Consider the following 13,125-nt stretch of genomic DNA (forward strand, 5'->3'; position numbering starts at 1 on the left):
TACTTGGCTTGAGTAATGTAAAGCCCATTTGTAGAATGAGTGATTTCAAGACCCAAGAAGTAGCTGAGATGTCCAAGATCTTTCATCTCAAACTGCTGACTGAGAAAATCTTTGAGTTCTTGAATGCCACTAAGGTCATCACCAGTTATGATCATATCATCCACATACAGGAGAAGTAAAATAGTGCCTTTGTTAGTGCGACGAAGAAATAAGGCAGAATCATAATGACTGGCCATGTAACCCAAACGAGAGATGGTAGAGCTGAACTTGGCAAACCAAGCACGTGGAGCTTGTTTAAGGCCATAAAGTGCACGTCGAAGGTGACAAACCTTGTTTGATTCAACAGAGAGACCAGGAGGAGGTTGCATATAAAATTCTTCACTCAAATCCCCATTAAGGAATGCATTTTTGACATCCATCTGGAAAAGATCCCATTTACTGGCAGCAGTAACAGCTAAGAGGGCACGAACAGATGAGATACGAGCAACCGGAGCAAAGGTCTCTTCATAATCAATCCCATACTCCTGTGTAAAACCTTTTGCAACAAGACGAGCTTTGTAGCGCTCAATGGACCCATCAGAGCGAGTCTTAATCTTGTAGATCCACTTACAACCAACCACAGATTTTCCAGGGAGGAGAGTGACCAAGTCCCAAGTATGATTTTTAGATAATGCATCAAGTTCGTCTTTCATTGCAATCTGCCATAAAGGGTCAGTGGAAGCCTCACGATAGGTGTGAGGCTCGTGCAATGTAGCAAGGGCAGTGTAACAATGATAGTCAAGTAAATGTGCAGGAATGGACCTTACCCGAGTTGAGTGACGAGGTGGAATGTCTTGTACATGATCTTCAGGCGGAGCAGGAGCAGGGGAACCAGGATCAAGGTTGGGTAGCTCATCTTCGACCTATTCATCTTCGACCTGTTCATTAAAAGGGGAACTAGGAAAGGGATCAAGGATTTCTGGTGGTTGGACAGAGAAGTTAATAGGAGAATCAGGAGCAGCTACAGGAGGATCAGGATCAGCTATAGGAGGGTCAGGAGTAGCTACAGAAGGAATTTGCGTCTCATCTGGAAATAGATCTAAGACAGAAGGGGAAGATAAAGAAGCACGGAAGTGAGAGAGCTCGACAAAGAGGCGATGTTCCCAAAAGACAACATTGCGGGAGACACGAAGACGATAAGAAATAGGATCATAACACCAATACCCCTTTTGAGTTTCGCCATAACCAAGAAAACAACAAAGTCTTGACCTAGGCTCAAGTTTGTTATGCTCATGTGGCTGAAGAAGAACGAAACAAGCAGAGCCGAATGAGCGTAGGTGGTGATAGTCTGGAGGTGACCTAAAAAGGCGCTCATATGGAGTTTGATTTTGGATGACAGGACTGGGAATGCGATTAATAGTATGAACAACATGAAGAGCAGCTTCGCCCCAAAAAGGAGCAGGAACTTTGGCAGAGAGAAGAAGAGCACAAACAGTGTCAAGAATATGACGAAGTTTTCGTTCGGCTCTACCATTTTGCTGAGGGGTACCTAGACAAGTTAGTTGATGAACAGTGCCATAGGAATCCAAAACAGCTTGGAAAGCATATTGAGTGTACTCAAGAGCATTATCAGATCGAAAAATTTTGATACGTTTAGAAAATTGAGTTTCAACCATTTTTGCAAAATTAGAATACACTTGCAATAATTCAGAACGATGTTTCATATTAAAGATCCAGCTATAGCGAGAGTAATCATCAACAAAGACAACAAAATATCGAGATCCACCAATACTAGAGACAGAGGAAGGTCCCCAAACATCAGAATGAATAAGGTCAAAGATATCAGTGGATATAGATTCACTAGAATTGAAAGGCAAAGCTGGTTGTTTTCCTAATTGACATGAAATACAATCAAAATTTTCTGTAGAGACTGAACCTAGCAAACCTCTAGAAGCCAATTGTTGTACACGGGAAGAAGATGCATGACCAAGTCGAGCATGCCAAAGAGCAAGAGAAGGAATAGAGGAAACTGCAGCAGCTACGGCAATAGAAACAGGAGTAACAAGTGGAAGACGAAGGTTGTCCACGGGAAACATACGCCCAACTCTGGGATCGGTCCCTAGCTCCTGTCCCGTCCTTGGATCCTGCACCATACACCCATAATAATCAAATATGATTCGATAACCCAACTCAGCTAATTGTCCCACAGAAAACAAATTGTAAGAAAGGTCAGGAACATTAAAGACCCCAGAAACGGAGAAGTTGGAGGTTGAAACGGAACCTATATTATGACCAAACATTGTGGAACCATTTGCTGTGCGAATAGTAAGAGGGTGTGGTGCAGGTTTATGTTCAGAAAATAAGGACGAGTGAGGTGTCATGTGATTGCAACAAGCAGAATCCATAAGCCAAGAGGAAGGAGACATACCGGACAAAGCTGAGAGAGAAGAGGAATAAGATGCATTACCAACCATAAGAATGACATTGGCGATGATGTTTTTAAGGTCATCTGTGGTCATGGTGAAAGTGCGACCTGAAGACTTAGACTGTGCAAAGACGGGAGCCATTGGTTGGACACTCTCAATGTTAGCAATAGTGGCAAAAGAACCTGAAACGGCTGATTTATTGCGCTGAAAGCAAGTCTCAATATTATGGCCAAAACGTTTGCAAAAATTGCAAAAGCGTTTACTAGATTGTCTGCGACAATTGTTGCAAAAGGAAGAAGACATGTCCTTATTCTTCATTTAGAAGCAAAATATGCAAAAATGGATTGCAAAAATGAAATCTACGTGAAAAACTGAGTAAGGAGAACCTGGGCTGCAAAAAGTCAACTCCAGAAAAAAAAAAAAAAAAAAAAAAAAAAAAAAAAAAGTCAACGGTCAAAGGTGACGTCAACAGCGCGCTGGAAGGTGACGTCAACAGCGCGCTGGAAGGTGACGTCAGTGATGACATGGCAGGCTGACGTGGCAAGATGACGTGGCAGATGACGTGGCAAGCTGACGTGGGCAGGATCAATCTGGCGCGTGGCGGCGCATGAGGGCGCGTGGAGACTCCGATGACTATGAGGTTTTCACGAACAGGTAGATCTGAGCAAGACGATCTTCTTGGTACCTTCGGAAAATTTTTCGGAGCAATATTCACGGCGGTGCCGGAAAAGGCAGTGGTCTTTGCAGTGTTCGAACTCCCCAACAGCGGCTGCTACAGGTCCGGAACCTGAGGACGATGTTTGGAAGACTCGAAGGTTCAACGGAGAAAGGCTGTGGCAGTTGTTGTGACAACGGAAGTAATATTAAGAATGGAGTTACACCAATAAAGACAAGACTACGAAGAAAAGGTCAGAGCAGTGGCTCTGATACCATGTTAGAAATACTGAATTCAATAGTATTGTATTTCACACTGAAAGAATATACATGAGTGCCTTTATATAGGAGCCATATGAGTGCAGTACAAGTAAATATGAGTGTAGTACAAGTAAGAGTGCTATACAAGTAAGAGTGCTAAACAAGTAAACTAGTTAGGTCTAAAGCCCACAACACTATATATGTTAACACTTTCTACGCTTCTATCTTCTTCTCTTTTTTCTTCGCTTCCTTTCTTTTTCTTTTCCTTTTTTTATTTTTTTTTAAAATATGGATGCCTCTTTTTCAAATTAACTATATATAAATGTTAAAAGATAAAAAGCTAAATCTTAAAGGTAATGCCAAACGGACAAATGCTAGCCACTTTCCCTCAAAGTGACAAATTCTAGCCACATTTTTACATACAATATACTATTCATGGAATAGTTTTCTTATTTCATATGCAGTGCATTTAGTCCTTCCTTTCAACGTTCAAAATCTTCCGACTCTCAAAATATAAAATTATAAGGACAAACAAAGAAGCTCATTGTGACGAGTGGAGAGATGGTGTGGGGTCCAAGCTTTCTATGGGGTTGGCGGCGTAAAAAACCTAGGTAGGTCACACCAAAAAAAAAAAAATGAAAGGTAGGCATTGAACTATTTCTCTCTCAGCGCACAACAAACAATGTCTTGGTGAAACTTGTTTATCAGATAAGAAAGAAATTCAAATTTGAGAACAAGAACAATGTACCTATGCTCATGTGTTTGTGGACCACGGAACAATGACGGTTTTATGAATTTTTCTTAGAATAATCATTAAGAAATTTTAATTATGGAGAATTTAATATAAAAAAGAACTTAAATATATCGATATTATCAAATAAAATACCCAGTTACATAATGTTTTGTAATTTTCTTTTATTAAAAAAAAAAAAAGTATTTATGAAAGATAAAGTGATGAAAATAGAGAATGCTAAAATGAGAGTAATAAAGTGAGAGAATCTGAAATAAGGATAAATTAAGAAGAGAAAAATGGAGAGAGAGAAAGAGCAATGGATGACAACTATTGCAACTGCCAGCTAAGCCACAAAAAAAAACTTATAAGGCTACAATATTTCCCTTGGTTTTAGAATTGTGTCAAGGACACAACAACTAATAAATTATTAAATCTCAAGTTTGGCACTCAAGTTTTTTGTTTTGTTTTATATATATATTCTTTTCAAGTCAAAGCGTTCCCCTATCCTACGTAAAAAACTGAGCATGGTTATTGGTGAAAAGGAAGCTGGCATCCACTTCCTTTTTTTCTTTTTCGTTTTTTCTTTTTTTTTTCGTTAGAAAAAAATCAGTAGTTAATTAATAGGATTTTGGATCATTTTAAATTAGAATTGGTTTTAAAGGAATGGCCTATCAATCCTATTGGAGTTTGGATGGGTCCAATTAAATATATATATATATATATATATATATATATATATATATATATATATATATTATATTTTAGAAAATGATTAAGATATGAAATGATTATTATTTTTGTAATGTTAATTCGGTTGTTTATACATTGCTTTATTTTTTATTAAATTTTAGATATAGGGTATAAAAATCAAGATCAATTAATTTTTTTATTATATATTTTTAGATGTTCTATTTCTAATTATAATGATTTATTATGTATTTATTTTAATAATTATAAAATTATTAATTGATATTTATAATATCAGCAATTCAACCACCTGTCCAACCTCGATCGAATCAAAAAACTGAGAACCATTTCTCTAAGAAAAAAGTTAGCAACATTTGCATCATACCTCAGAATGATTAATTATAACTGGAACTTTGTGTAGTTGTTAATAAATTTCAAATCAACCCAGCATATATTTGATATGGGACTAATCGCACATCTATACAACACACACTTAGTCAACGTCCAATTGAATCTAAAACATCACAAAAACCATGCCCGCTTTGAGGAATTAGTGCATTTTGAATTATTCCAAATGACTTATCAAAATCACCTTGAATTTTTTCTGGAAAAATTAGATAAAAACATGAATATGAACACTTGGACATCTGAACATAATTTCAAATGATATAAAGTGGAGCGAGTCAAAAGAGTTAGAGATAATGCATACAAGAACGTTCCTCACTCCCTCTTGCCTATAAAACACTTCATTGAAAAGACTTACAGACCTCCTATCCACAGCAGAAAATTTTAAGCAAAAAGACCAATGAAATTGCACATATCCTGGGCAATGGCAATGGTACACTACACTACAATTTTTTACGTATATTATTATTATTATTATTATTATTATTATTATTATTATTATAATACTTTTTTGCTCCTTATAACATCTTCCTTTGTTGAGGTACTGCGAAATAATAACACCATCTCTATATATCTTTATAAAACGAAAATCCCTCTTAAGAAATTTTATTTTATTTAATTAATTAATTAATTTTAATAATTTGATAGTTTGATGATTTGATTCATAAATATTTTCATCAGGAATATCAAAATATGCCAGTAATCCTATAAGACTTTCGGGTTTTTTAAGAAATTTCAAAGATTTAGAAAGTTAACAACAACGTGTGTCCCAAATTGTCTGGGGAAGGAAAATGGAAAGACCATACATATAATGTACAAAAAATGGTAAGAAACGATTAAAAACTGTGAGAATGCAAGACATGAACAATATGAGGATATGAGTTGTTACAAGCAATATCAATATATAATTCATAAGATTAACTTAACCTTGTGTTTCAACCAAAGAAAAAAAAAAACTTGCACTTGTGATAATATCCAAAAGCTTTGTTTTTCTTTTTCTTTTTTTAATCTTTTAAATTTACTCCAAAAAAAAAAAAAATTATCACATATTGTGAACAACATTTTTTTTTTCTTTATTAAATTTCCATATACTAACATACTAAATTCTTTGCATTATTTAATTTTTTGTTTATTAAATTTCCATATAATAACATACTAAATTTCGATGATATGGGTTAATTATGACTAAGCATGCTTTGAAGTATGACTATAAAGACTTGTTGGGTTAAAATATGATTAAAAAAAATTGACAGGACTAGAACTTGCAATGATAAATATGAGCATGAATGTTTAGCAAGAAGATGGAAAACATGGTGATGGTAATTCTTTGCATGAAATGCATATTATGTGTTGATGACATGAAATCATGAATGGATACTACCGGGGTGGTTGGTCTAGTTATTATGGGCTCATTCCTAAGAGTTTGGGAGTTGGAGGTTCCAAATTCGAATCTCACAATGAGAAGCGCTTAGGAAATAACTTTATGCTCTCAGCTCATACTTACTAGGGTTCTCAATGGAACTGGGTGTATAGTTATGACTCATCCAAATCCTTTACTCTAGCAAACCTGGACCTAACAATTAGAGTGTCACTATAATCACGCCTAAGTAAAAGAAGCCAACTCAGGTCACCCCTACTCATATTTTGTTCATCAAAAAAAAATAAAAGAATGGATGAAATCTATGAACATGCATAACATATTATATGGTCATTAAATTCTAAAAGACTTATTTTTTAGTTGGATGGATTATGTGTCTAACATCTTCTCATTCAATAACCTAGCTTCAATTGGTGCTTATATTTGGGGTTCTTGAACTAAGTAATTTTCCATGTAATTTTTTATTTTTCTGAATTGTTACTAATTTTATTAATTTTCATTTTTATTAAATTAAATTAATTGGAAACTACATTTTTAAAACCCTCAATTTAAGGAGAATGGCATTGTCGGTTAACTATTTTGAGGACCAGTACCTGTTAGACGCCTCATCACCCTTAGGTTGTGGTTCTCGCAACATTGTACTCTGATCTATGCGCCCCTATTTAATCAACTTTTTATTTATATTGTGTAATTGTGTTTAAAAAAAATGAAAAATGATGATACGTTTAGACACACTCAAACCATTAATCCAAAGTTGATTTTCTTTATATATGATTTATTCAAAACCAATCTAAACCCGTTTTTCTATTATCAAACCTTGTCCTTTGAAGAAAAATATTGACTCTACCGTACCGTTTGTGTTTAAGAAAGATCTTATAGGAACGACGTGTGATTCCTTCAAGTAAAAAAAAAAAAAAAAAATTCAACAAGAAGAAGGAAGAAGAAGAATAACGTGTTTGACTTCCATTGAATTGACTTGGATCGAATAGACAGTGCTGTCCTGTTTAGACAATATATATAACAGAAGTAATGATGTGTTAATTATTCGTGTCTCTTGTAGGTAGCAAAAATGGATGCCAAGACTTCCATCAGGGTTATCATCATTCGGATGCTTATTATCTTTCTGTTTCTCTCGTCTACGTACACGTTGGTGGTTGCCGAACCCAACAATGTCGTCCCACGAGCGAGTAAGTCCCTCGTTTTCCCATGGTTGCATGCAATATCTTTGTAAACGTTTTACATTCATGCACAGTTGGGTTTTATATTCATGCAATATCTTTGTCATGTTTGCAGAGAAAAACAGTATCCTGAGAGGAAATATTGTCCAAATGAAAATTGGTGGGAAACCCGGGGCTAAACCTTCCCCGCCTGACCACACACGTTGTCAAACCTGCCACGAAAGTTGATCTGTATCATTCACTCGAATGAAGAAAATAAAATTGTGACGTTAATGGTATATAGATTGTCTTTTTCTATGAACAATACTTGTAATATAGGATGGAAATAATGGAAATCAATAAGCTAGTCCAAGAGTGTCCTGTGTTTTGGTCCATATGTCAACATGGAAAGCTTGTAATAATTACTACGTAATGTGAGACTTCGATGTGGAAATCTCCTTTCACAAAGCTATTCAGTAATAAAAAGTTTAGTGCATAACAGAAGGGTTATAAATATTTGAGATTAAGATTTGACTACATTTCCTCACTCGTGAATTTCCATTGTTCATACTTGAAATTCATTATGCTTTTCTTCATTTTCATTGGATATGGGTTCATACATGATATTCCATTTGCCTTTTTTTCCTTTTCTCTTTTTTCCTTTTTCATTAGATATGGTGGAAGTGTTCATTTTATATAAATATATATATATATATATATATATATATATAAAACCCAACGTGTGTGTATGTTTAGTCTTTTAATTACGATGTATTTTATTCTCAGTAATAAAGATTATTATGCATGCTAAAAATCTCATTCAATGTACCAAACATGCACTTTTATATATATATATATATATATATATATATATATATATATATATATATATATATAATTTTATAACTGTTATGTGCATATGAAAAGTTTGTATATTTGAAAATATATTAATTTTAGAAATTATTACACCTATTAAAGAATAACTATTATATTCTTCTTATAAATGAATAATTATTCTTCATTTTAAAAAAAAGCTATTCACAAAAACTGATTATTTATATGGTAAAAAACATAACAAAATTACAAAATAATTAAACCATATGAATAACTATTATATTATAATGTTTATTACAGTTTACAAAACATGCCCTTTGAGTGTCAATGTACCCTTCTCCTTAGTGGCTACTCGGGCATTACTCCTTTTGTTAATGATATTTGGTTATTTAGTTTAATATTGTATGAGCCCAAGAGGCCCAATTTAGCATATAGTATTTCTAGATCTAACCCTAGACTCTTCTACTCTTTATAAATCCTATTAAGGTTTTCTGTATTTTATACTCCACTCATATATTAAAGATGTAGCCATCAATGGCTTAACACCAAGTCATTTTTGTGTGTTCCTTGTGTTACTCTTTTATACTTCTGCTTTCTTTATATCTTACAATTTATTAATACCTTTAAAAAGAATAAATAATCAAGAAAACAAACTGTTAAAAAAAAAGATGAAGAAGAGAGAGAGAGAGAGAGAGAGAGAGAGAGAGAGAGAGAGGCATTTATGCTTTATAGTACTTTTATCTTAAGAAATATCAAAGACTTAATTTGAAATATTTAATGGCAAAAACATCTTTTTTGATATTTATATTTTGAGGTTATTTTCATTTTTATCATCAATTTCTCTTATAACTTTAATTTGGTTCTTGAGGTTTTGAACCTATTCTCAGTTTAGCCCCTACCATCATCATAGTGATGGAACTTGCTAACATGACTAATGGATTATTTTATTAGCACACATGTGGCTATTAAATTTTTTTAAAAAAATTATGGCAATAAAGTCATGTAAAATATGTGTATGTGCGTGTTTGTGTGCATATATATATATATATATATGTGTGTGTGTGTGTGTGTGTGTGTGTGTGTGTATGTATGTATGTATGTATGTATGTATGTATGAATGATGAATTTTAAAAATTAAAAAAAAAAGAGTAATTTTCCCCAAATAAAAGCCTCAAGATTTTGTTCTTTTCTTGCACTTTCTTGGCAACCTAACACTACAACAAACATAGAGAAAATCTAAAAAATGTTGTACATTACCAAGAGAAAAAATATATATTACTACCATTTCTTTCTTTTATTTTCTTAGTGTTGTTTGTAGTCTAATGCGGAGGGAGGGGGGGGGGGAATTGCCCACCTCTAATTTACGCACAAAAAAAAAAATCACTTGTATATGAATGAATAATTCTACTGTCGCAATCTATTTCACAGCATTTTTTTACAAATTATTGATGTGGTCAATTTTTATTGGTTTTTATCTAAACTTTCACTAACATCATATTTTCACTTAGTAATAAATGAAAAGTTATGCCCTCACTAACATAGAATAAAACAAGAAAACTCTTAGAAACCAAAACCTGACTAAACAAAAAAAAAAACCTTGACACCCATATTTTATATAGTTCCACTCCCACACGTTTTCACCTCTTTTCTTGGTTATACATTTTTATCCTTTTACCCCCTTCTCACTGCACATTGGTGAGTCAATATTTTACCTAAAATAATAATAATAAAAAATTCTATTTAATTTTTTTTTTATGTGACTAAAGTTTAAAACCCTAAAGTTGTCCTAACTTTTTTTTTTCTTCTTCATTTCTAGACTTGTTTTAGGTTTCAAACTCTAGATTTTTGCTATAAATCAAAATCAAATACTTAGAGGGAAAGAAAAGTTGAATTATACATATATTTTTTAAAGTAATTAAGGCTATTAGGTTGAGATGTGAGACATGTATATAATTTTGCAGGTATATTGCTATATTCTTAATATTTTTAGATTGATTTATTTTCTCAATTTATTTTGAAGAATCAAATTAGATATATAAATTTTATGTATTTAGATTAATTTCTAACTTTGGTTGTTATTTTATATATATTTAATCATATGAAATATATACTTATACATAGTTAATTGAGATTATGGAAAAACATAAGCATAGTAATAAGTTGCAAGTGAATTCTAAACAAACTCGTATTGAGGTAGATTTTTTAAATCTTCGTACGGATTGAATTCAAGACAATTAGGAATGAAAGCATGAACCAGTTTCAAAATGAAAAGAGGGGGAAAAAACACTGAATAACTTAAACTAGGTATGAAAAAAACATAATGAACTATATTTTGCATTTATATTATATTTTGTTTGACAATTACATTAGTTTACAATTGTTTATTTATCTTGTTGTTAATATCAATTAATATTTTCTAAATTAATTTTCCTTTTAATCTTATCCCCCTAAATTGAAATCCTAACTCCTTCATTTTTTATAGTATTAATTTGATTTTTCTCTATTTTTTTGGGAACCAAACAATGCCTAATTAAAAGGAATAGAAAGAGAAGCAAGGAGAAAATATTAATACATTGAAAATCTCCAACCATGCTTCAATTTTCTACCGCTTTCTTGGCACTAAACACACAACAGAGAGAGAGAGAGCATTCAAGCTATCCCACAAAATAGCCATTGACATATCCCACTCTATTTAGTTACTGAGATGACGACCAAGATTCATACATATAATAGAACACAAGTGTTAAGGACATATTTTATGTAATTGGTTAATCTTTTAACAAAATGCATTTTACTTATAATTGGGTAGATCTATGATAAGTTTAACATTTCAAGAAACATGTTATTCAAGTCAAGTGTTAAAGCCATGAAGATCTGACCAAGAAACAAGTAAAGAATAGCTGTTCAGTAAAGCTCGACAACAATCTCGGCAAAAAGATTTCTATTGAGATTTAAAGTCGAAACTTGATAGAAGCTCGACACAAGCTATTTCTGTCGAGACTTATAAAATCAGAAATTCCAAATCTGATTTTCGGCCCATGCTTGTATATTTGTATAGGGTTTCTTTTCTCACAACCCTATATATATAAGAATTATTTTAAAGGTTGTTACGTATGCAAAAAGTGACAGAGTTCATTAATCTCTTTAAAGAAGCTAATGTGTCTTTACGCTTGGGTTTTTGTGACCAAGGAGCTTGTTGATGAACTGAAGAACTTTGCAGCTAACTATCTTTTCAAGTTGCTGGAGTTAGTCACATACTGGAATTCGTCCATCATTGGTTAGTCATGTACTGAGATTTGTGCATTGAGCGGAAAGATTGCTATTACAATACAAGTCCAATTAGGTATTAGGGTAAGGGTTCAACTGTAGATTGGTATTTCGGGATAAACCAAAAGTTTTGGTAAGATTCGTTGTACTTGTAACCACTTATGATTGATAATAGTGGATTTTTAGGAGTGGTGACCTTAAAATCACCCGGTGGGGTTTTGCCTCTGTGGTTTTACTTGGTTGGGACCTATTCTAGTCTTGACATTCGAGTTTTATGCTTACTAACCTTCTGGTTTTTGTTTTGATAGATTGTCAGAGAGGAACGGTCAAATTAAAACTTCAAGAGTCCTTGTGTTTGAAGTAAAGGTCTAACCTTGTACGTCTCTTTCATTTGGTTTGTTTATTGCTTTAATATCTATGTTTTGTAGTTAGGTTTTATTGCTTCCATGGTTAGAAGCATGCTATGTTAATCTCTATATCATTTTATCTACTATTTTGAGACTAAGTTTTTGGGCGGGGATGCACGTGCATGCTTCATGCATGCGTACGCATACTTTGTGTATTCCTGCACGCATGTTTGTACTTAGAAATCTAGATTTTAGGGTTTTGATGTTCTTGTTGCTTTGCTTTGTTTTAAATACATATTTGGAGTCTACTTAACTTAGATTTCATATATTTAAGTTTAGAGTCAATAGAATAACATGTTTTACATGATTTATTTGTTAGATTGATAATTAGGGTTTATATGCTTTGATGAACAACATGAACATGCATTGATGTATAGGTGATGTGATGCAAAGAGGTAAGGGTAAGTTATGCATATGAGTATGAACATGCATCTTTTAATATGACGGTTTGTTTCCTTGACAATTGAAGAATTGGATGCAATGTTGATGTTACTGCATATGATATGTTTACTGCCCTTAGTTATATGAAGCATGAGATGCTAGATGAATGGTAGGGTATGCCATGCCTAGATGTATATTAGAACATGTGTGGATGTCATGTTTAGATTTATGTTTAAGTTTGAAGGGATACATGTTGTTGATGATTGATTCTTAAAGATGCTGCCATATAGGCGAATGCTAGGTTGGTTGATAGATGCAAATTAGAGGACTTTTTGATGGAATTAGGATGTGAAACACAATGACTAGAGATTAACTCACAGATCGGGTGAGGTTGGGTGCCTAACACCTTTTCATCCCCATGCCTAAACTCTAGAAACATGCTCTGGTAAGACTGGTACTTCATATAAGGACGCTATACATATAGTTCCTAGACCTAATCTAGGTGGCAAATCCATTTTCATCCTTTGCCCAATCCACTTAGCCGAGGGGTACTCCC

Source organism: Castanea sativa, chromosome 12 (genome assembly GCF_040712315.1).
Source record: "Castanea sativa cultivar Marrone di Chiusa Pesio chromosome 12, ASM4071231v1".
In the NCBI taxonomy this organism is placed as follows: Eukaryota; Viridiplantae; Streptophyta; class Magnoliopsida; order Fagales; family Fagaceae; genus Castanea; species Castanea sativa.